Genomic DNA, 24,068 nt, shown 5'->3' on the forward strand with positions numbered 1-24,068 from the left:
TGAAATGTCACTGGATTTAAACTTGCACACAAACCATAGATCTAAGACAGATACATAAATGCTGTTGTATAGTAGATTGGAGGAGCCAGCTTGTTGTAATGGTTTGAGAGCTGAACTAGGCCTCTTGGACACCAGGGTTCAAATTCTCACTTAGCCATGGAAATCCATTGGGATTTGGTCATATCGCACTCAGCCTAGGAGGAAGGCAACAACAAACAATTTGCAAAGCCACCCCTATGATTAGATTGCTATAAGGCAAAATCTACTTGAAGGCACATATAAGTATCGTAACACACACTAATATTAGTTTGTCATTAATGACATGAGCAAGGAACAAAGTGTGCTCTTTTTTGTGTGAGTCGTCAGAACAGTTGGAATAGCTGCTCTTTTTTTTTTTAAACCCAAACCTGACTCTTTTCATTGCCCATTCATTGTAAACTCTGTAAATCACGCATTGCATCTTGCTGGCCATCAAGATAACAATCTAGTTTCACTAATGGGAAGCAAGAGACTGAAAAAAAGTTCTGTTCCAGGAAGAAAATGTCATGAAGAATTACTACAGTAGAGTCTCACTTATCCAACATAAACGGGCCGGCAGAACGTTGGATAAGCGAATATGTTGGATAATAAGGAGAGATTAAGGAAAAGCCTATTACACATCAAATTAGGTTATGATTTTACAAATTAAGCACCAAAACATAATGTTATACAATAAATTTGACAGAAAAAGTAGTTCAATACGCAGTAATGCCATGTAGTAATTACTATATTTACGAATTTAGCACCAAAATATCACGATATATTGAAAATATTGACTACAAAAATGCGTTGGATAATCCAGAACGTTGGATAAGTGAGTGTTGGATAAGTGAGACTCTACTGTACTTCTCTAAAAGATTTGGGGACAGTATTTGCGTGTGTTTATCCATAGGTAGACAATACCTGATTTTGTACATTTTACCCCTTTATATGAAGGCAAAAGTAATTATATCCATTTCAAAACAGACAGGTGGTGCATATATAATTACTATTTTATATTCCAGACCTTTTAATTATAGTTTCAGTTACATGAACCACTTTCTTGTCATTCTAGCAAGAAAAGTCCCCCACACAGAGACATACTTTAATCTCTACCTTTAAGTTAACTTTCTGCACATTAAGCCCATTAACTCCTATCTGAGCCTCAGCCTTCTACATATTTGAAAATGTTATTTTTGTCCTTCCTTCAGGCTAAAAGTTGCCACATTATTATTTCCTCATTGATTTTTCCCTTTGAAATCCTCTCTAATCTAAGTTGATCTTCCCTAGACCATCCAATTTATCTGCATTTGGTTTATCTACCTGAACTTAATCTCGACACCGAGGAAACATGAACAGTTGAATTAAGGGGGAAATACATAAAAACTTAAGTCAGCCAAATTGGAAACATCAAATCCTTTTGAACAGGTACGTACCATTCTGCATTGAAATTTTAATTTGCCAAATCTTGCTGTGTGTAACTCTATGTAACTCAAAAGCTGTTTTGGCTTCAATTTACATGAAGTCATACTCATAAAATGAAGTAAATCCCATTGACGCCGGTGAGTAATACTGTATTCGTATATTTATATTTCCTGTCTCATTGCTTTATAGGTTTTGTAGTCTTAAATCTGTACACATAGTCTGCTGGGTTTTTTTTTCTCCTACACATTTGTCATACTGATAATGTAGGACTTACTAGGAGAGCAAAGGACAGTTCAGTGTTAGATGAATATGAGAGACCATGAATGATGCTGACTTGGTGAAAAAAATACTGAAATACCATTAGAGTGCAAATACCAGAAGTAGACAAAATGTTGACCCATTTCGAATCAGTCAGTTCCCTCTGTTGAGATTTAAAAGAATATGTCCCTTCCACCATTCAATCCCTTGTAGCAAGCAAGACCATAGTTTTCTTATTTCACCCTTAAAGAATTTTTAAGACTCCTCTTTCACCTTTTCTTTTCAGTTCACAAACCAAGACTGAACAGACCATTTATCAAAGGAAAATTATATTAATGGCAAATTGGGCTGATTTTGCTTAATGTGCAGAATTTCTCCCAACAGTATGGAAACCTACAGCACTCAGAAGGCTTTCTGCTTCCTTTTTTTTTTTCAATTCCTGAGACCTTTCAGATCACTTCCGACCTTCTTCCTTTAATTTATAGCATGTCTTAAGTTACAAGTTATGTTTTACCAGCCTTTTGGCATTTCCATCCCCTAGAAGTGGACCCTGAAGATTTAATGGCTGGGCAGGTGCACGCAAGAGCAACAGCCTTCTCTCCTGAGCCACTATTGTTTCTGCTTTAGCTAATGGCCAAGATTTCTGGCTCTGGGATTTGATCAGCCTTCATGTCGAGTCAGCAATTTTCCCAGAGAGCTAATATTGTGGGAGTCATTGCTTTTTCATATAAAAGCCTCTTGAAACATCTTTGGGAGCACAGATCAAATGTGTCCTTTGCTTGTTATACCAACATTTTACATCGCTGGTTCTCATATTGTTTGATACTGGGGGCACAGGGTATGTGATCTCCCATACCTCACTGCACAGGTTATAACATGAAATACATTTCATTAGCCACTTAGAATGATATATATGCATTTTCTTCAAGTAGCTATGAGTCACTTGTTCCCTTTGCCTCTCTACACGGTCTTTGATCAGCTGGATCCCAATGCACTCTTATTCTCACTGTAACGCTGAGCAAGAATTTCATTTTATTTAGTTGGTACTTCACTGACCAATTAATTGAGGTTAAACTGGCCAATTCACCGATGTATACATATTTGTAATAGAAAGATCATGGGCTGGCATTCTGTGTTGCAATTGCAGATTCGTAACCTGGAGTTTCAGGTCTATAATGACTCCATATTTACCTACACTACACAGTTATTATTGCCATGATTGTAAATGCCATCAGCTGGTGATCAAGGCATGGAAGGATGACATTTCGACCACCTTTACACCAGTGAGTGAGGCTGCAATGAGGAATAGCAACAAGGGTCCTACTTTCAATTAATCTATTCAGAATTGTGGCACAATTGTAACTGTCCCTCAAATTCAACCTTAACAGCCAGTAGATGCATTGAATGATGGAGGTCCGTTCATCTTATGCTCAAGGCACAGGAGGATGTTTCCAGTCACTCCCACCAGCAAGTAGCCTGAGTCAATTTGCTGCACTGTACGAATTCCTTGCTGTAGACTTGCACAATGGTGGGAGTGGTCTAGAAACTTTATTTGTTTGTGCCCCCAGTATCAGACAATTAGTAACTGAACAAACGTACATCCCTTGATGCAGCTCTTGACTATTGAATTAGGTTTTGTGGGACAAGTCATGGGAACTTACTTAGGGCTTCTCTGTACTAGTATATTGTGCAGTTTCTCCTAGCTGTCTTCATGGCTTTCTATCACTTACAGTGCTTATCGTGGTGTAGCCCCACATTAAGAAAATTCAGGGGATGTACCAGAGTTTGGACAAAACTTTGGACCAACCCCTTGTCTTTTGTCCAATGTGGACAGCAGGACTGGGTCCAAAGAGCTCTGTGACAGCTCCAGAGTACTCCAGGCAACCTATGTGACCAGGGAGAAGGTTTTCCAACCTCTTCAAGTTGGTCCCTCTGCTGACATCAGTTCATGGTGCCCATAATGTCAAGGAGCCCTTGTGGTGGTCTACAGCCATCTAGTAATGACAATGTTAACACATAGGGTAAAGTGATGGTCCAGTGGGGCTGCTATGGTCTCAGCCCAGTTGGACAGGCTGTACTTCACCCAGTCACCACAGGTTGAGAACAGAGTGTGTGGTCACCTCTGGGACCATTACAGTGTGTTTCTCTTTCAGACTAGCCTCAGATTAAGCAGCCCATATAGATGAGATCTTACCCAGGCAATCTTAGATAAGTAGGAGATATAGGATATCAGTGTATAATTTATAATGTATTTTTATCTTAAATTAAACATTCCAAACAATGTAGTGGAGTTGCTGTAAGCTCAGTGATAATTTTAATTTGATCCTTTCTCCAAATTTTCCAGCTTTGTCATTTTGTCTCCATCTCTTACAGCAGTCATTTAGACAGGACCAACTAATCTAGTTGTTGTTGCCCTTCTGCCACCATATACAGTGCAAACATCTTGGAAGAAAAAAACCCTGTAAAAATACACACACACTAACAATGTACTGCAAATAAAATTAATAAACCCTACCATTACTTACTTTAAAGGAGAAAAAAATCTAAACATTATTGTTCATCAGCAAAAACATTATTACATAGACACAAAAGGCAAATGGTTTTCATTCAGTTGTCAAAAAGCAGAAAGGTGGATTAACTGCTCTGGTCAATCAGGTAGCTATATTGCTGAAGAGATTTACTTGAGACTATAATTTACTCATTCTTTCCTTTCTGCTTTCACAAACCCTCCCCCTATTCCCACCAAAGTTTTGATTGGTAGTTTCATTTGTAACCAGCAATAATGTTCCTTTGTAATCTTAAAATCCCATTTTTTTTCTTTCCTCTGGGTGCCTTTGATAAGCACAGTTGAGGTTAGGACAATTTTATATGGTGGTTCTCAATGTAAAAGTCAATTTGAGCACACTGGATGGGAAAATGTGGGAAGAAATGAGCAAAACAGCTACAGAGAGTGAATTAGAATCTGGAGATTTTTCTCTCTGCAGTCCTGTCCTGCAGAAAAAAGCAGGGGGAGACAACATTTCATCCTCCCCCCACGACAAAAATACTTTTGCCAAGGACTATCTCAACACAAAAGCCTAGAGAGTCAAATATGTTGTCTTGTCTTATCACTTCTGAACAGACTCCGGAGTTTGAAAGGAGTTCAGAAATTTGCTTAACTTGCCATTCGGTAACATAATGAGGGAATCAGTGTGTCTTGCTTTCAGAAAGGCTGGTGGCTTCAGAGCAATTCGAGAGTCTGCAAGGATAAGCAGAAACGAGATTGCGAGAACTCACTCATCGCCTGGCTATCTCAGATGAATTCCTGATTTATGTATTTTTTTCCTAAAGAAAGACCACACACACATGTATACTCTTTAATGTGGTATTCTGGAAAAGTCCTATAGATATTGGGAAACATTCTTGTAGCTTCTGCACTTTCGAAAATAAAATCTGCATAAGAAAATGAGGGAACAACATGATTCAGTGCTATCAGAAATAAATATGATTTTTTCAGAAAGTTATCAAGGAACCAGGGAAACTGCAGGGATAATCTAGATAGTTATCTGTGATCTCTGGTTACTTTTTGTGACTGGTGGCTGGTTAAGAAGCAGGGGCACAGTGAAGCATTTCTGAAATGAAGGCACTCGTGACAATAGTCCCCCAAGAACTACATGTTGTAAGGAAATTCCTCCATCCAGAAATTGAGATTACTGTGTGGATTGATATATGTGTGCTGAGATGGCAAAATGCAGTATAATGGTTTCCTTCTTGCATTCAGCAAAGAGAAAACATGAGAAATTTAAGGAGAGGGACACATAGTCCTTCTCAAACAATATCAACCAAACTAGAGGTGCATCTACACTGTATAATTAATGCAGTTTGATGCCACTTTAAATGCCATGGCTCAATGCTGTGGAATCATTCTCTGATAAAGAGTGCTTCACCAAACTAAATTTACCATGATTCAACAGCATTGAGCCATGGCAGTTAAATACACCCAACTCTCTCAATCATTCCTCGTAGCAGTTGGTTTCCAAATACCTTGCCACAGTCACTCTCTTCTAGATACATTACAGCTTGTCATAAATCGAGTTAAACTATGGTGCTCATAAGAAGACCAAGTATTCCTTACAACATCCCAAAACAGAGTGGAGCAACACTATTACTTTCCTTGATGTGGAAGTTTGTCCCTTCTTCACACGGCTGACTCACATGAAGCTTGTAGTCTAACCAAAATCCTAAATCCTTATATACTTCTAGCCAAATGTTGATCATCTTATATTTGTGCATCTTATTTTTCCTGCCCAAATGTTGTACCTGATATTTATCCCTGTTGCAATTTTATTAATTATGTTTGATTCAGTTCTCCAAATATTTAGAGCCATCTTGCGTCATGATTCTGACTTCTGAGCTACCTCTCCAGTTTGATGTCTTCTATAGATTTTATGAGCATGTCTTCTTTTCCATCATCCATGTCATTTGTAAACGTATTGAACAAAACTTGGCCAACAGTTAATCTCCTCTAAAAAAGGATTATAAAGATTCCTGAAGGACAGGTCTATCAACAGTTATTTTCTACAGTGGATAAATGGAATCTCCAGTTTGAGCTCCACTTGAAGTGTTATTCTATGAGAACAACTACCAGGCGATATACTTCTATATGACTAGCATATATACTAGCAGTAGTAATCTTGGAGTTGTGTCCAAAACTGTAACTTTTAAAGAAAGGGGATATGGGAGAGATCTGACCCCCTTCATCACAAAGGAGGTCTTTCTTCAGTTGTTGCAAAGCCCCAGATTGATCAAAATACTTTTATAGTTCCTGGAATTGTTCACAACAATACATTTTTGCAGACAATCTGACCCAATTAGTTTATTTCACTAAGCTCATAGAACAGTGTAGAAAATATTTCCAAGTGTGGTGTTCTCACACACAAACAGTCATCATTATTGTTTTGATTGAATAAATAATGTTTGTCTTTTTAGCATAGAAAATCTTACACATAGAGAGGAAGAACACTTAGAGATGTTTCCTTTCCAGCATGGAACAGGTTTTGGAGACCTGTGTTCTTGGATTCACCATCTTTTTGACACATGGATTATGTTTTTTTCATATATGATATTCACAATGACAAAACAAGGAATGTAGCAATGTATAAGATCGATTTTAATCTAATAACTAGCAGTCTTGAAGATGTCTTGTGGTTCTCAATTGCCATCATGTTCGCTTTGAATGGTGACCCTATGAATGAGAGGCCCCCAAGTCACCTGATCATCAATGGCCAATCTTTCAGACTCAGGAAAGTTTTGGCTTCTTTTAATGAGTCCAATCCATCTGAAATGCAGTCTTCTTTCCCCACTACCTTCTACCCTAATAAGTATTATTGCCTTTTCTAGTGAGTAATGTCTCCTTGTGATATGCCCAAAGCACGACAGTCCATCTGGAGCAACAAACTCACATAAAGTTCTTTGCATTAAATTCATGCATCTTCTTTGGAGATTTCTTCTTCAATGGTGCAAGGAGACAAGCATAGTAGGCTCTCAGCCAGGAACTTACTCTGAGTAAGTTCTAAAGCAAGTGATTCAGTAAGTCGCAAAAAGCATTATAAACATTCCCCAAGTTATACCCCATTCAGGGAGTGGTTCAAGCTTGTTACCCAACTATGAATTGTGATTGACCAGGTGTTTTTCCCTTGACACACATACACACAAGTGGCAATCCCACATAAACTTAGTCAAATACATGCATATGGGTGTCTTCTGGAACACAGTTGGATACATCCTCTCCAATATGACTTCTCACAGGAAGCCATTAAACAGCTTGAGGATTTACCCCAGTAACATAAAGGTTGTGTGGGGCCAGAATTGTTTCTAATGGAGATACTGGATATCTCTGTCTGCAATGTCCACAAGCAGATCTACACTGTAATGTGGCATTATACATGCATAATTCACCTACAGGATTCTAGCCCCTGGATGTTAACATTATGCTGCCTTTCTCCCAAATTCAAGCAAGTTACTCATATTACACAGCTTTTGCAACAATAAATGGATGGATGGAAAGATAGACAAGTCTTCAAGGACCTCTGAATAGCATCAATATCATTTTAACTCTAAAGTTCCGACCACAACAGAACCCAAATAGAACAGAAAAGATGTGGTTTATTAAAATGAGGGGGTAGGAATATATTCCTTAAATCAAGCTATGATTGAAAAGCATTGCTCTTTTGTGATGGCAGCCATTTTGTGTCCTTTTGAAAGCACTGGAGTATACTGAAAGGAGAGTACCATTGCAGCCACTAGAGAGAGCTCTTGTGCTAAACTAATAAAGGGTCTATTTATTTAATAATACTTTTTGTTGTTGAATAGATTTAATATTTTTTATTTTTAAAAAGAACTCAAAAAACAAAGGGACCATCTGGAATCATGACTGGAAGATATGACCTGACAAAAGGAGGAGGAGTTCAGAGGCTTGTCCCCAATGAACCCTGAGACAGAAGATTGCACTATCCTAATTCTGTATTAAAATATTTGCTTCTAAATATAGATTAACCTACCACTAGGTTATAGAGTGAAAGCATGGTCTACAATCCTTTGACAGAACTGAAAAATATTTTAAATGCTAGCTATATTAATGCCTCCTAGGCAAATTCCATGGAATATTCAGAGCCCAGTGTGAGACCTTTTTTTCCTTTCTTGCAGGCAAATCTTGTGTCCCTATGTCTTTGCAGGTACTATAAAAAGAATTCCTTTCAGGGGTGAAAATAAAGAGGCACAGTTGGCATTTACCGAGACTAAGGGGGAAAGTGGTTGTGATGCCAAACAACAGAATTACTGACATTACTGGGAATGTTTAGTATCTTGGGATAAAAACTCTCAATTGTGCTGAGAGCAACATTTATCTAGCATAGAACATTCACATTTATGAGTTTTGGTTTAAAACAAAGTACAGAACTATAGATTATATAGCCAAAATAAAGATATTTGGAGTCAGAAAAGGACATTTCCTATGGGAAGGAAGCCATGTTGGATCAGGTGTGCAGGATCATATCTGCTGACTTGGAAGACTCCTTCCAACAGTTCCCAGCCATCTTTTTTGAGATAGAGCTTCGCAAAGTTTAGAACGGAGCTTAGAAAAGTCACTCTACTGGCTTGTTGGATTTGAGAGTTGTTGTTCTGAAACAGAAAGTTTTTGCAAGTCGTTTCGGGAAAGCTCACAATGATACCAAGAAAGCAATAGTTCACTCAAACTTTAACAAAAAGTATTTGAAAGCTTGCTGTCACAAGTATGGATGGGGATTGTTTTAGTTCTGTTTTTTTTATTACACACATACAATGTGTGGATAGATTAGATAGAAGGAATTTGAGGGAGGAAGTGTTTTTTCTTTCTTTCTTTCTTTTTTTTAAAAAAGACTGAATATGGGACAAAGTAGAATGGACATCTATTCAGTGAGTTTTAAGTTATTATTCTAAAAGCTCAGCTTGAATCTTCTCTGTTGAAGCTCTCTGTTTGGGGATGTTATTATCTATCAATTTTATTTTCAATGGAAACAATAAGAAATTCTAACACTTTTCTTCCAGATGTGAGAAAATCTTCAAAATATTTGTTGATGTCTGTTTTGAAGTTCAGGGTGCATTCACATATTTTTGGGGGAGGGGCTCTGCACATGAAGCAGCATTTTTCTACACATATAAATTTTTATACACAGAATAGAATTTTCCTTCAGAATAATACAAAATGTGAATTTTGTACAGGGTAAGTTCTGAACTGAGAAGATTCTTGTCAGTCCAGGTTCCTCCATGTCAGGGTTTCCCACCACACTTGAGAATTTATATGAGCTTTTCTTAATATTTTAAATATCCCCAGTTCATGCTTCTATGTTTTATTTGCCCCACCTTCCCCACAGCCTACACGGCAAACAGCTTGGGACACACTAAAGTAGTTGAAAAAGTGATAGAACAGAAGATTAATTGAGTCAGTTGGAGAGCATAGGATTATAGGCTTCTCCTTTGTCACCTCAAACTCATTTAGTTACCACTCTTTCCTGGCAGCCAAAATTGAGAAGATCAGCCTCACAGATTTGTAAGCAGAGAGTGAAATGGGAGCTGAATTCCCACTAGAGAAAATGAAACAAGGCATATTTCTTGACACTTTCTCATCTACCACCTCTCCATTGGTTTATTCATGTTTTTGCTTGTTCCATGGGACACTAAACCTCCTGAGCTTCTTATATTGACACTATGTCCTATAAGGGTCTTTATCCTGAGATCGCTTAATAATTGTATACCATTGAGGGTCATCCTGCAGGTACTTTCACCATTAGATTGCTCAGTTACCTACCTGAGGACATTCTAAACATAAAATAAAACCAATTCTCCCAGAATGGAGGATACTGGACTTCTCTAGAGGGACATGTAATATTGGGGACTTTGACATTCTGTTTCCTTTGGCAACTACAACTGATGCGTTTTCCTCCCACATAACCATATTTTTCCTTCCTTTTTCCATCTGCCGTATGATTGTACGGTCTTTTATGTTCATCAAACCAGCCTCAACTTACTGTGAAAGAAGCACCTTTCTGCTCCAAAAGATTCATTCTCTCAGTCTTTGTTAAAGTCGTTCAAGGGCAAGGTTTTCTTTTTCAAAATTAATTTAATCCAAGTCATTAACTATGAAGCCTTGAGAAGTTTATAGACCTTAAAAATACAAATAACAGAGTGTTCTGCATCTTTAATTAGTAACACTCCAGATCTGAAATGGTAACCTGAAGGTATAAGGCTCCATACTCCATTACTATTCCCCTGAGCCATACCCGTCTGTCAAAGGGCTGCTCTCTTTCCAAGTCAAAGCAAAGGCAGCCCTTCCTGAGTTCACCCTTTTCTTCCGTTGTCTCCTCTTAAATACTTTAAAAACAGCTTTGAAAAAAATCTGTAAGTATAAAATTTCAAGTAAACGGTACAAAACCCCACCAGTTTCTGTTGATCAAAGTACTGTATGCAGTAACTATGTTAACAAATACAACTTAATTTTTTCCTGCATTACAAATGTGAATAAAATACGCCACATGTACGGCACTGGATTAGTCTCATGATGTTAATAGGACCCCCCAGTGGCACAGTGGGTTAAACCCTTGTGCTGGCAGGACTGATGACTTGAAGGTTGGGTTGCTGACCTAAAAGTTGCTGGTCCGAATTCAACCCGGGAAAAGTGTGGATGAGCCTCCTCTGTCAGCTCCAGCTCCATGCGAGGACATGAGGGAAGTCTCCCACAAGGATGGTAAAAACATCAAGACATCCAAGAGTCCCCTGGGCAGCATTCTTGCAGACGGCCAATTCTCTCACACCAGAAGCGACTTGCAGTTTCTCAATTCACTCCTGACACAAAAAAATGATTGTGCATTCCCCACTGCTAATAACAAATTTTCCAAAGAAGGAGAATTTGTGAGGGCTAACAAATAGACTAAGAACATTTGAGTGATGGAAGATTCTTGGAGAGATGCTATTATCAGATTACCAAAAAACTACAATCAATTGTAGAACACAGGAATTAGTGTTATACTTAATCAGAACACAGATCTATAGGGACACAGAATGGACTCAATGATGTCAGTAGGATTGGTGTCACTCAGTGCGCTGTCACTCTATGGACTTCCTCCCATGCCAGACTGTGTAGAATTCTGTTTCTTCTTCTGAAATATAGCCACCTGGTCTTTCTTGGTGGTCTTCCATCCAAGTAATAAGCAAGACTGATCCTGCTTAGCTTACATGGGATTTGGTGCCTTTAGGGTATTTGTCAAAGAAGCTCCAACTGACCTATCTGTGTCAATCCTTCATCCTCACAGAAACCTGGTGGAGTGGAAAGACTGTGATGAAATAATTCTTCAAGAAAGATCTGAACCCAGGCTTTCTCTATCTAAATCCTGAATCCAAACCCCTACAGATTGAGGTAGAATGACTATCCCGTGGACCTAATCTAGTCCATGAAGCATTGAAATCTGAGCTAAAGAGCCTTCTAAATGCCCCCTCCTCCAAGTCCACCCTCCTCTCCAAGTCTCAGACACACAAGAGAAAAATAATCACTATTATCTTTCCACTGTTTTGAGGCAGTAGTGGTTCACTTGTGTTGTCTTTCCTCACAATGGGATGAAGCCCAGAGTGACAAGCCCACTTCTTCCAATGCTCCAGAAGAGCATTTTGCCATTCCTTTGTGGAATGAAGCTGACTTTTCTCAGATGTCAACTGCTAGCTTATGACTTGGCTAAAGCCCATAAGTCATGATTGAGATCTCTGTGTTCTTTTTCTCTCTTTCTTAACATGGGAAATGAAGGCAAGTTCTGAACTGGGTGACAAGAGGAGTGGCACTCGGTCAAAACAAGACATAGGCCTGTGTAAGAGTTGCATATAAGAGTTCTAAATCCCTAACATTCAAACATCACCTTGGGCAATGTCATCAGTGTTTTGTTTATTTCCCTATTATAGTCTTCCAAAGGAAAATTAACACAAGTAAAAGGAGTGTGGGGGTTAAGTGTTTAAATCTGTAAAACTGAGTCATAATATATTCCCATATTAAATTGATGGTGTATAGTTGAGATATCATTTCAGAACAAAAAAAAGTAGAAAATCCAAGTCTTTGCAAGAACACTCTGTTGCGATGATGCAAGTATTTTTTGGAACAACATCATTCTCTTTTGTGCTTGTTTGTTTTGCAGTGCTAGCAGAACTTTCCAAAAATATTTGTCATTAACTGCCAATGATCCTCTCCTTCTAAATTAACCTCATGATCTTTCCTCTGCTTTGAAATCAATGTGACTTTAAACACAAGTCCATTTATTAAGTCTTTTTATTAGGTCTTTCATTATGCATGCTTGTAAAGATCTTAATAGAGATGTTAAGTAATGAAATTTTGCAAGTTCCTAAAATCTTCATAAATCTCCATAAATTGTCTCTTTATGAGAAACCTGCTTTCATTGTGTCTGACTTTTTTATTCACATGCAACAAAAATGTTAATATACTTTAATTACGCTAATATGATTTATCTCTTCACTCATTATACAAGTTAATTTTGTTCTAAAAGAGTCCTGTTTTCAAATTCTCTCCAGCAATGGAGAATTAAAGTAATTATAGTTTAGCACAGGAAATTAGTCATAAAGGCCTATGATTTCTAAAATAAATTGAAGTTTTCATAGGCAGATTAGGCCATATGCCTTACGGAGACAAGAATTAGGAAATGGAAATGGCTTAACTTTGCAGTCTTATATGTCCATTGGAACTCATATTTTCACATGGGAAATTCTAGGTAGTGGTTTTGGTGAGGAAATGGAGTTACGGTGAACTTGGGTATCGCACAGTGTTTTTACATTGACTTTGAATGATGTCCTGATCTGAGTTCTGATCCCAGTTAGTCATGCATAAATGAGTGAAACTAGAATTTAAAACCAAAGTGTAATCCCTGCAATTAACACGCTTTTTCTCCAATTACAGGGTTTCCTAAAAGATATATGTGTTAACAATCAGACTTGCAAATTGCAGATATATTACCCTCCAGTGACCAATTGCAATCAGCCTCCTTTTCAATTGCACGATCCACCCTCGGAATAGTGTGAGTTTACTATTGGTGGCGAAAAGGCTAGGCAATGTTCTCTACCCCCCAACTCCCTTGATCTGGGTTTCTTTTAGCCTAACCCACATTGTTAGGCCACCCTGAGTCCTTATGGAGAGGGGACAAATATCAATAAATGTTGTTGTTGTTGTTTCTATTGGAGGTAAAATTGGCTTGAGGTGATGTCAATTAATTTGTCTCTGGCATGTAAGTAGATTTGGTAGGCACCGAGGCATCCCCTTCATGGGGAAGAGTGGGCTTCTGGAATGGTCTCTCTACAGTAGTGATTCACAACCTTTAATCCTCCAGTTGTTCTGGACTTCAGCTCCCACAATTCCTAACAGTTGGCTGGAATTTCTGGGAGTTGAAGTCCAAAACACCTGGAGGACCAAAGGTTTGAAATCACTGCTCTAGGGCAGTGATTTTCAGACTGTGGGTCCCCAGGTGTTTTGGCCTACAATTCCCAGAAATCCCAGCCAGTTTACCAGCTGTTAGGATTTCTGGGAGTTGAAGGCCAAAACATCTGGGGACCCACAGGCTGAGAACCATCTTGGTGGTCTGAGAAAGCCTCCCCCCCTCCATTGAGACTACAATGGGAGTTTCTCACTCTTGTAAAACCCTGTGGTTTGGGAGGGGGTGCCTCCAGGATGGCCCTCCTATTAAAATTAGTTTTGATTGCCCTCAGGGATTGGGTGCTGACCCAATATGGTCTGTGGAGATATCAGTGAAGTAATACCTGTCCTTAACTATACCCATCAGGTGGGTTTAACTCCACCTTTTTCCTGCAGGTTGCAGAAGTTAAATAAATAAATAGGTCAAATAATGGCCCCTTCACACCATATGTTTGTTGTCTGGCCTCTTTTTTCGTGGTGGGGTTTCAAAGGAATAGATATCTCTCTATGGCATGGCTTAATCTCATAGTCATATTTTCTCCATCTGTTGATTAGAAATGACACACTATATATTTTCCTGTCTGTAAATTATGCATATCCTTTGATCCTGGCAAGAAAAAAAACAGCAAATAAATGGTATGTGCTATCTTTGAAAATACTTGCATTTAAAGAAATGTTCTCTCTAACCACAGGTGGGATGTTAAGATTGCAAGGACATTAACTTCTGTAAACTGATTACCGTATGGGGATATTAATTCCATTCCTCATGTTAGCTTGCATGTTGGATAGACAACTTATTAGACAATGTCTTCAGGTACTGAAATGTAGGCCATCGTTATCACCTGCCCATTTTCTACCCAAAATGAGAAATAACAGATTGATTGTCAGCAAAAACGACATAACAATCAACACAAAACAAGAACTGGCAGTCACCTTTTAGGTTACCCTTTCCTTTATTACCAGTCTTTACATATGGAGAAACTAGAGGCACCTACAATTTGAAGCAAAATATAGTGAAGTCCAGGTTGTCTTCAGAAATGAATGAAAGTTCTACTAAGTGCCGGTACAAATGCCTTCTTATGCTTCTCCTTTAGGCATGTTATTTTAGACTTTGTATCATTTTGCACAAGCTACAGGTGTATGAAGCAATCTATCTTCTTGTTGACCTTTCTGATGTTCTCATTCTTCAGAAGATCTGGACTGGTTTTTAAAATGTTTAGAGGAGATATCTCTATCCCACCAGTTTCATGGTAACATCTGGTAGCAGCAGGTGAGGGGTTCCTTCAAGCTCTGGAACCCCCTTTCTAGAAAGCATACAACATAGGTAGGCTGTTAGGAATTGATTGCTCATTGGAAAGAGCATTTAATAAAACACTGTATTGTTTTCTTTTTTAATTGTTATGCTTCGAAACATATTTGTAATTCTATTGGAAGGTTAATTATATTATAACTTTTGTTACATTTTCAGTGTTCTGATTTTTTATCTGTAAATGTTTTAATTTTTGGAAGCTATGTTCAATCTCAATTATCAGGAAAAGGTGGGATATAAACAAACAAACAGAATAATTCTCTATGAAGGGGTCAATGTGATCTTCAGGCTCAGTATCACCGTGTCTCCAAATGCCAGCTGCTAAGAAAAGGCAAGGCTTGTTGTCCTCATGTCCTGCTTGTTAGTTTCTAGTAGGTAGCTGCTGATTCCAAATCAACAGTATGGTGAATCCACCGAAAGTGTCAATTTTGAAGTTTAAAGCACCTATCCAAAGTACCAAACCTTTTTGTGGGAATAGACTTACGCCTTGGACAGCTCCCAGGTTCAAATCCCGGGAACAGAATGAGCGCCCGCTGTTAGCCCCAGCTCCTGCCAACCTAGCAGTTTGAAAACATGCAAATGTGAGTACATCAATAGGTACTGCTCCAGCAGGAAGGTAGCAGTGCTCCATGCAGTCATGCCGGCCACATGACCTTGGAGGTGTCTATGGACAACCGTCTCTTCCGCTTAGAAATTGAGATGAGCACCAACCCCCAGAGTCGGTCACGACTGGAATTAACGGCAGGGGAAACCTTTACCTTGGACAGCTCCTAATTTTGGCCTGAAACCTTGAGCCACTAACATGGAAAGCCACCAGTTATCACTGGGTAGGCCCCTACAGAAAGCAGAGTGCTAGGTGGTTTCAGAAAATTTATGCGAGGTTTAGATATCAAAGCTAGTGTCAACTAATCCCCACTAACTACATTTTGACCTACTTTTCAACCATGGATTGCTACAAAGACAAATGAATGGGACTCAAAGGAAATAGAACTCCAAATGATCAGATTCTTTGAATGAGAAGACAGGACTCATTAGAGAAGACAAGAATACTTGGTCAGATGGAAATCAGTAGGAAAAGAGAAAGACTGCATGACAAGGGAATAAACTCAATCAAGGAAGTCATAGTCCTGAGTTTGCAGGGTTTGAGTATTTGGAGATCTCTCAGTCACAGAATTTCCATAAATCAAAGGTTACTTGATGGTAGTTAACAACAACAACAACAATAGCAGCAACACCAGTTCCAAAACTTCCAAGTTTTGATCTCTTGGATAAAGTTCCTCACTTACTAACTGCTATCCCACCCTGACCATTTCCTGCATTTCAGAAGAGCAACTGGTACAAAGTGCTAGCAGAACATATATGCGCCAGTGGTTCATTGATTTATTTTATGTCTGGACTGTATGAATGTCCTCTTTCCATGTCTCACTGCCCTGAGGTGTTATGCTGAGCATGTGGCTAGGAAACACCATCTGGAAAGTGACAGATAATAAATGTTACACTGGCCAGTGCTTCCAAATAACAACGTTGTTAAAAGTCTGCCATTGTACTGGAAATGACAAACTGTAGGCTTCATTTATTCCTTCCTTTTAGCCTTTTATAAGCTTTTAATCAAAGCACATCACATATTACAAAAATAGGTTGAAGCTCCTGAAAACTGAAAACAAACATTTTGCTAACCCCATCAAAATCTGTTTGCACTTTACACTTATGTCTGCAACTAGGCTTGGTCCATAGTTTATACCTATCCCATGGGAAGGATTTTTTTCAGCATCATCTCTTATGTTCTTCTCACTTCAACTTTGGGGTAAAAAAGTAGAAACTATTTTGATTCTCAATAGTCATGGCAGAATTATAGAGTTGGAAGAAACCATAAGAGCCACCCAGTCCCAAACCCTGCCTTGCAGGTAATTGGGGTATAGAACATTTTTAGATGTTATCTCCAATACACACCCATTTCATTTTACATATGAATGGTTGACATTCAGAGGCACACACACACAAAAAATAAGCATTGCACATAAGAATATTTTTCTAGTGAGAAGGACAACACATATTATCTGGAAGGGTTCCACTTCAATAATGATTTTTTTTGTAGCCTATTCTAGTAGTGGGGATCAGCAGTGTTCCGAACAATGTCAGATGGTGGGGTGTAAGAACCTATTGTTTCCAGCTTGCATTATCATCACTGTTATTGTTATTATTATTTTCATTTATATCTCACTTTTCTTTCAGCGATAAGACTCAAGATGGCTTGCAACAGATTTTAAAACAGCACAAATTTAAAAAACAATATACAAACACCGATATAAACATAAAAGTTGTCTAAAAGAAAAGTGTAATGGATTAGCTTACCTTACAGGGTTGGTGTACAGGTAGCTTCAGGCCTTGTTGCAAAAGTTAAGCAAAGCAAGGGGGAGGAGCGATCAGGCAGCCATTACTGGAAGTGCAGTCTGATTGGCTGATGTAAATGGGGAGAGTTGCTTAGCAATTGGGGATGGGAGGAGCCAAAGTGACAGTTGGAGCTAGGCGGCCAGAGAATTTTTTCATTTCAGTTAGGGAATTGGTTGGAGCTTGGAGTGTGAAGATAGAGATAGTCTTGGAAAGTGTGCTATTAGAAAGATACCTCTTTGAGGAATATAGTTAAAAGCCTTTGGGGAAGAAAGGCCGAGAACTATATTGATCTGCTATAGTTTAGAATGCTGGTGTTAAAATCCCAGGAGAAGGGGATTTAAAGGTTTAAATTTCCCTGTTTGTAATTCCTGTGTGAAGGAACATATTTCCACAAAATTCAAGTTATAAAACCATCCTTTGTAAGAGAAATGCCTAACTTGTTATTGAAACCACTACGCATTTTTACTGTTTAAGAACAAATAAACAACTTGTTTTTTTCCCTCACATAAAGTGTCTTGTGTGACTCTCTAAATATCCTAACACAGAGGAGGCTCCTGAATATAACATTGGTGGCAGTTTTAGTAGTTGTAACGAGTTCGAATCCTCCATATCTTGGTGTCAGTGGGTGGCGATCTGTCTAACACACGTCGAGTCCTCCATATTTTTTGTGGCAGCTGAAAGCAATCCTCTGCAACAAGCAATTTAGAAAATTGAAACTTTAGAATTCATTAAAAGACTATGCAAACCATAAAGCAGGATAGCACATAATTAAAAACCCATCTCATTTAGTTTCTAAATCTCTAATGGCACAACCTTTTCATGTGCTGACAGAAGAACAAAAACAAAACAATCCCAGTCTCCTTAGTGTTCCCAAGTCTGCTTCCAACCACTGAAAGGGCTCTCTTCTTTGTTCCCAGCAAACAAGCTTCTCCTGAAGATCTTGGGAGCTCTAATGTACTCATAAAGAGAGATAAGCTCAGTGGGTTGATGTACATTTTCTGTATGACCAGAAGCATTCTCTCCTGACGTTTTGCCCACATATATGGCAGGCATCCTCCGCGGTTGTGAGGTCTGTTGGAAACTAGTCAAGTGGGATTTATATATCTGTGGAACGTTCAGGGTGGGAGAAAGTACTCTTGTCTGTTTGAGGCAAGTGTGAATGTTGCAAATGGCTGTTTCTCTGTGTTAAATAGACAGAGCATGCCAACCATTCTGCATAAAGCTCTCAATCCAATCCACATCCTGCTTATGACAAAAGGATGTTTTTTTTAAACTGGTTTTCTGTATATTCTCTAGTGTACAAGGATTCCAGCTAACAAGCTTACTTTCTCCTTCTACTTAGACTATGATTTAGCACTATAGTCGATTCCTGATTATGAACAATAACATTTCAGATAATACACCAAGAATTAATGATGCATGGAAGACACAATGTAATGAGGAAAAAAAGAGTGAGAGAAGACGCTGTGCTCTGCTCATTTTTACATTTTGCAGTGATGGTTATTCTTCTATGCCTGCTTGCTTAAATCAAAATTATTTGCAACTGGCGTTGAAATGGAAATAACCATGAACTTTGCATAAGCATTTACTACAAATTAAGGACACTGTTTTCTTCCATTTATTTTTTTTAAAAAAAATTGCAAGCTGATGTTGTGTTTGAGTTTCCTTCTCTACCATGAGGAAGCCTTTGTTTTTGGCTATATATTATCCAACAGGAATTATAAGCCGCATCAGTAGGCAAATGTATAGTATGTAAATTCAAGTATTACTATGACACCAGAGGTGACGAGCTCTGAAACCCAAATGCCTTTCTCTATCTCCAGTATTTTCCTCTGCATTGTGAATAGTTCAGTGTACTGTGTAAGCTAAGAGCTTGGGGACCTTCAGACCAAAATCTACCAGTTGCCTTGTCATCGCATAAATGAGTTTACTGCATAGTTCAATTGGCTCATATTTTTAAAATGACAAAATCAAGGCACTAAATTTGTCTGAGAACATTTCGTGAAACCATCATTATTTGAATATGCTATACACTTCACCACTAGACAGATCCATGAGAAACACTGGATGGCCAAATTTAGCAATGCTCCATCATATAATAATAATAATAATAATAATAATAATAATAATAATAATAATAATCTCTATAGCAATCCCAATCAAATTACTAGAACATGATGATGATAGTTATGATTTCAGAGTCTCTGAAGGTGTCAGCCATAGCTGCAGATGAAATGTCAGGAAAAAATGCTTCTAGAACACAGCCATACAACCCGGAAAAACCACAAAACACTCCAATGATTCCAGTCGTGAAAGCCTTCAGCAATACATATTAAAAACGGTTTGAAAAGGCACTCTCTAGCCTTTAAAAAAAGTGTTAGACTCGAGAAAATTTGGTGTTCTTTATGGTTTTCAAGCATCTTCACTTCCTTTTCTAGACTTTGGGAAGTCTCCCAGAAACCTGCAGTTGGTGTGACCACTGTGATGATAATGATTATTATTATTTATATCCCACTTTTCTCTCTAAAAAGAGACTCAAAGACTCACTGTCATGTTCACTCTTAGCACCTTTGAGAGGAAAAACAAAAGTAACTTTTCCAAGCTTGGCCATGTTCTAAATGGTTTATCACAACCCATGTCATTTATATATCTTATATCATCATGCCATTATCATTACTGACATCCTTTGTATTTAACCATTCAATTTGCATATAACAAAGCAAGATTCATTAGCTGAAGCGACTGAATGTTTCATGGTCTATAGAAATTTTTTAAATTAATTCCTCATATAGTTTTATTAACAGTATATTTTAAATATAGGCCTTACTGCTAAACCAGCTGACTCAAAATATGTTGACCTTGTACTATCCACGAGTTTAGTGGAGGACACAGAAAGCTATGGGAATTATAGAGTCAGCAGGGTACAAGTGAACAGGGTACAAGAATAAGCTAGAAAAGAATCGAATTTTGTTGGATTTGTTGCTACTGCTAATTGCCATCAAATCAAGTTTTCCTCATGGCATCTTTATGAATGAGAGACCTCCAAGGTACTCTATCAACAACAGACTTGTTCAGGTCATGCAAAGTCAGAACCTGTGAGTTCCTTGATTGAGTCTCTCCAGCTATGTTGTGGTCTTCTTCTTCTTATCCTACTTATTTCCCCTTTACCTAACATCATTTTTCTAATGTGCTATTGTTTCATGATATGGCAAAGGTATGATGGCCTATTTGGCCATTTTGGCTTCTAGGGAGGCTTCAGGCTTCATTTGTTATTGGGGCCCATATAGTGATCATTTTAGAAGTCTGTGGTATCGGTAGAATTTTCCTCCAACACATTTCAGATAGATTGATTACCTTCCTGTCAGCTTTCTCCGCTGTCTATCTTTCACAAATATACATAGAAATCAGAAATATGGCAAAATGGATAACCCAAACATTGATGTTGAATTATATGTCTTTATATTTCAGGATCTTATCTATTTTCATCAATGAGATGGAATTGACTTTTAATATAATTGGTTTTAATATGGTTGTAATACTGTTTTAATTTTTGTGTTTGTGATTTTATGTATTTTCTATTAATATTGAACGGCATCGAATCGTTGTTGAGTGTTAGCCACTCTGAGTCCATCAATGTGGGAGAGAGGGTGAGATATAAAACAAAGTGAATAAATAAATAATTGCCCTTCCATCTCTAGTCTTTTTTAAAAAATTTTTTTACCAGTGTCTCCATTTTGGGTATAAATGAATGAAGGCATAGCAAGTCTCTGACCACTTTTTATATACAGTAGAGTCTCACTTATCCAAGCCTCGCTTATCCAAGCCTCTGGATAATCCAAGCCATTTTTGTAGTCAATGTTTTCAATATATCGTGATATTTTGGTGCTAAATTCGTAAATACAGTAATTACAACATAACATTACTGTGTACTGAACTACTTTTTCTGTCAAATGTGTTGTATAACATGAAGTTTTGGTGCTTAGTTTGTAAAATCATAACCTAATTTGATGTTTAATAGGCTTTTCCTTAATCCCTCCTTATTAACCAAGATATTCGCTTATCCAAACTTCTGCCGGCCTGTTTAGCTTGGTTAAGTGAGACTCTACTGTATTGATAATCCACTTTTGGTGTCCTCTTTTGAGCAGATTGGAATGTATATTGAGCATTTCTGATCTGTAGGCCACCACTGTGTTTTCCATGTTTGCTAGTAGATTTCAGTTAAAATTACACAATTACAACATTGATTTCCGGTGGAAAATATTCTGTACCTGTCCACTTTAATTCACTCTTACCAGGTATTTTAATCTTTGTTTTACAATTTCTAGCTTTCCCTGAATCTTACAGGCTATATTCCTTTATATGTGTTGTGTAGCTTTCCCTTGACCTATGAGCACATCAGTAGCTGGACACCAGTTGCATCATTTCACACAGCACTGCTGTAGTCTTTAGTATCCTTTGCTCTTCACCAGTAGAGGTTGAAAGTCTTCCAATGTGGGTATTACCTTTGCTTTGTTTTGGATTGTTCATTATAGGGGTCTTGTGGTAAAATACATTAAACAGTGCTTTGCCGATGTCTCCTTCTGTGCAGCACTAACAAAGAATCAGCTAAAATGCCACTGCCATTGTCTCTGGGAAATCCCGCACTAGTGCTGCTGCCCAATAACTGTTTTTGTTTGTTTGCTTTCTTAACAACAAGAACAATTGGCCACACATGCTATTATTCTTATTCTGCCAGCATTATACTACTAATAATGTTTGTGTCACAACGTCTTTTTTTCAGGTGTTTGTTATATAACACAATAATGTATTTGTTCTTCACCAAAGCCCACACTTTCAACTCCCTGTTTTGGGTTTCATTGGTCTCTTTAACCTTCTAATTATTTTCCTCTTTCACTTCACTCCCAGAAGATCCCCAGTTTGCTATTCTATGGCCGAATTGTCTTTCTTGGCATTTACAGTGTTCATGACATCACAACAACCCAACTGAGATTTTTTGCTGGGTTGGAACATCATTGAGAAATACTGTAAGAGCTGACAAGGAATAAAAATTTCATGACTATTGTACCAAATGAAGCGTACAAAATATTTTAGCCTTTGCCTTAGCAAGGCTTTCGTTTGAGCAGTGTTAAGTTTACTTTATTATCAATAGCTTTGATTAGTCAATAAACCAAGGCTCATAAAGCATACTCAAGAACTTCAGTTGGCCTTTACTAAGGCACCTCATTATTGCTCTGCTAAATAGCAGCAACTGTTCGAGTTATTGATGCCTTTGTCAAAATTGCAAGCAACATGTTGAATGTGGATGTGACATATTTTCATAATTGCAGCCATTAAGAAAAGTAGACTCAGCTCCATCAGCAAACCTCCTTAGCTGTAAGAAAAGATAACGCTGGCCATTAAACTAATGACATCTCTCATCACCACAAATAGTGTCCGTACATATTGTTAAGTACTCCCCAGCTCCCTGAACAATGAAAAAGCCCTGGAATAATGCTTAGAATAGTTCAGCTTCTTTTGAATGAGAGAGCACTGGAGACCTATGGGCTCTTCGCAACATTGGTTTCATTTCCAAATATGCAAAGGGAGCATAGTGAAAGCAAATAAAAGCAGGGAAGAAAACTGCATTGGAATCCCAAAGCAGTTGTGAGGGACTGAACAGCTTCCTGACTGATTCTAGTCAAGGAGCATTAACTCAAATCATTAAACCTTCGAGTCTCTGTAGCTTCCTCACACTCCAAATACAGACATCCTGTAGTCTGTTTCATTGCCCTTTCACCAGCTTGGATGGTGGTCAGACTTGAGTGACATAAAACAATGATTTCTAGGCCAAACTTCCACAGACAAGGCGTATTGACATTATTATTTAATGTGCCTGATTACATGAAATATATATTGGGCAAATATATTGATGTCTCCCAAACCTTTAGTTTCTAATATTGTCTGTGTGGTCCAAAAGGACATCAAATTAAAAGTCCCAGCTTGCTTATGTCTTTCAGGACTTCATTATATTATGACGGGCAGCAGGGGGATTTGCCACCCAGTGTAGTGAATCCATGGGACAACAGGGGAAACCATTACCCTGCATTGCTCCCTGCACCCTTACCTATCCCATGAGGAGGAGCATCACCACCTGGCTTCCCCTCATTTTTCTTTATCGAGCACAGGAAGCCTCCTGAGTTCCAGGGAAACCTCCAAGCATGCTGCCAAGACCATTCCTCTACAGATTCCCACTGAAAGTTGCCTAAAGTCATGTGATGGCATCCAGCGGGCTCTGAGCAGGAGGCATCCTGGCAACGTGCTAGGGCGCTCATTTTCCTCTATGTGATTATGTCATCTGTCTGTCTCCTTTTTTCATTTCTAGAAGAGATGACATTAAAAACTTCATTTGTATCCCACTTCCCCCCAAAATTCCCTCTTTTTTTTTTTTACTAAAACAGCTTAGTATAATTTTTATTTCCTGGTCTCCGTACCTACTGGATATGATCTCACTGTTTATTACTACTGAAAGATAGATACATTACAGAAATGGGTAAACTAGCCTTCTTCAATGTATTTATTTACATGTGCTTGTTTGAGGCTGATTTTATTTTCAGCTCTGAGTAAGAGCAGTTTGAAATTTTCTGGTTGGTCGGTTGATGGCTCAGAGGGACCATTCTTCTTTTTTAGGTTCTCTCCAAATATGGCTATTAGCAT

The 24,068-nt window shown here is 38.2% G+C and overlaps 1 long non-coding RNA gene across 1 annotated transcript in view; it reads left to right on the forward strand.

Annotated features, from left to right (window-relative positions):
• Window positions 1-948: 948 nt before the first annotated feature.
• Window positions 949-24,068, forward strand: part of LOC103279088 (uncharacterized) — a 35,273-nt gene continuing 12,153 nt past the window's right edge. Inside the window, exon 1 of the long non-coding RNA XR_009999634.1 lies at window positions 949-1,446. This is a non-coding gene — a long non-coding RNA (uncharacterized LOC103279088). The remainder of the gene's footprint in view (window positions 1,447-24,068) is intronic.

This window comes from Anolis carolinensis, chromosome 6, assembly GCF_035594765.1.
Source record: "Anolis carolinensis isolate JA03-04 chromosome 6, rAnoCar3.1.pri, whole genome shotgun sequence".
In the NCBI taxonomy this organism is placed as follows: domain Eukaryota; kingdom Metazoa; phylum Chordata; class Lepidosauria; order Squamata; family Dactyloidae; genus Anolis; species Anolis carolinensis.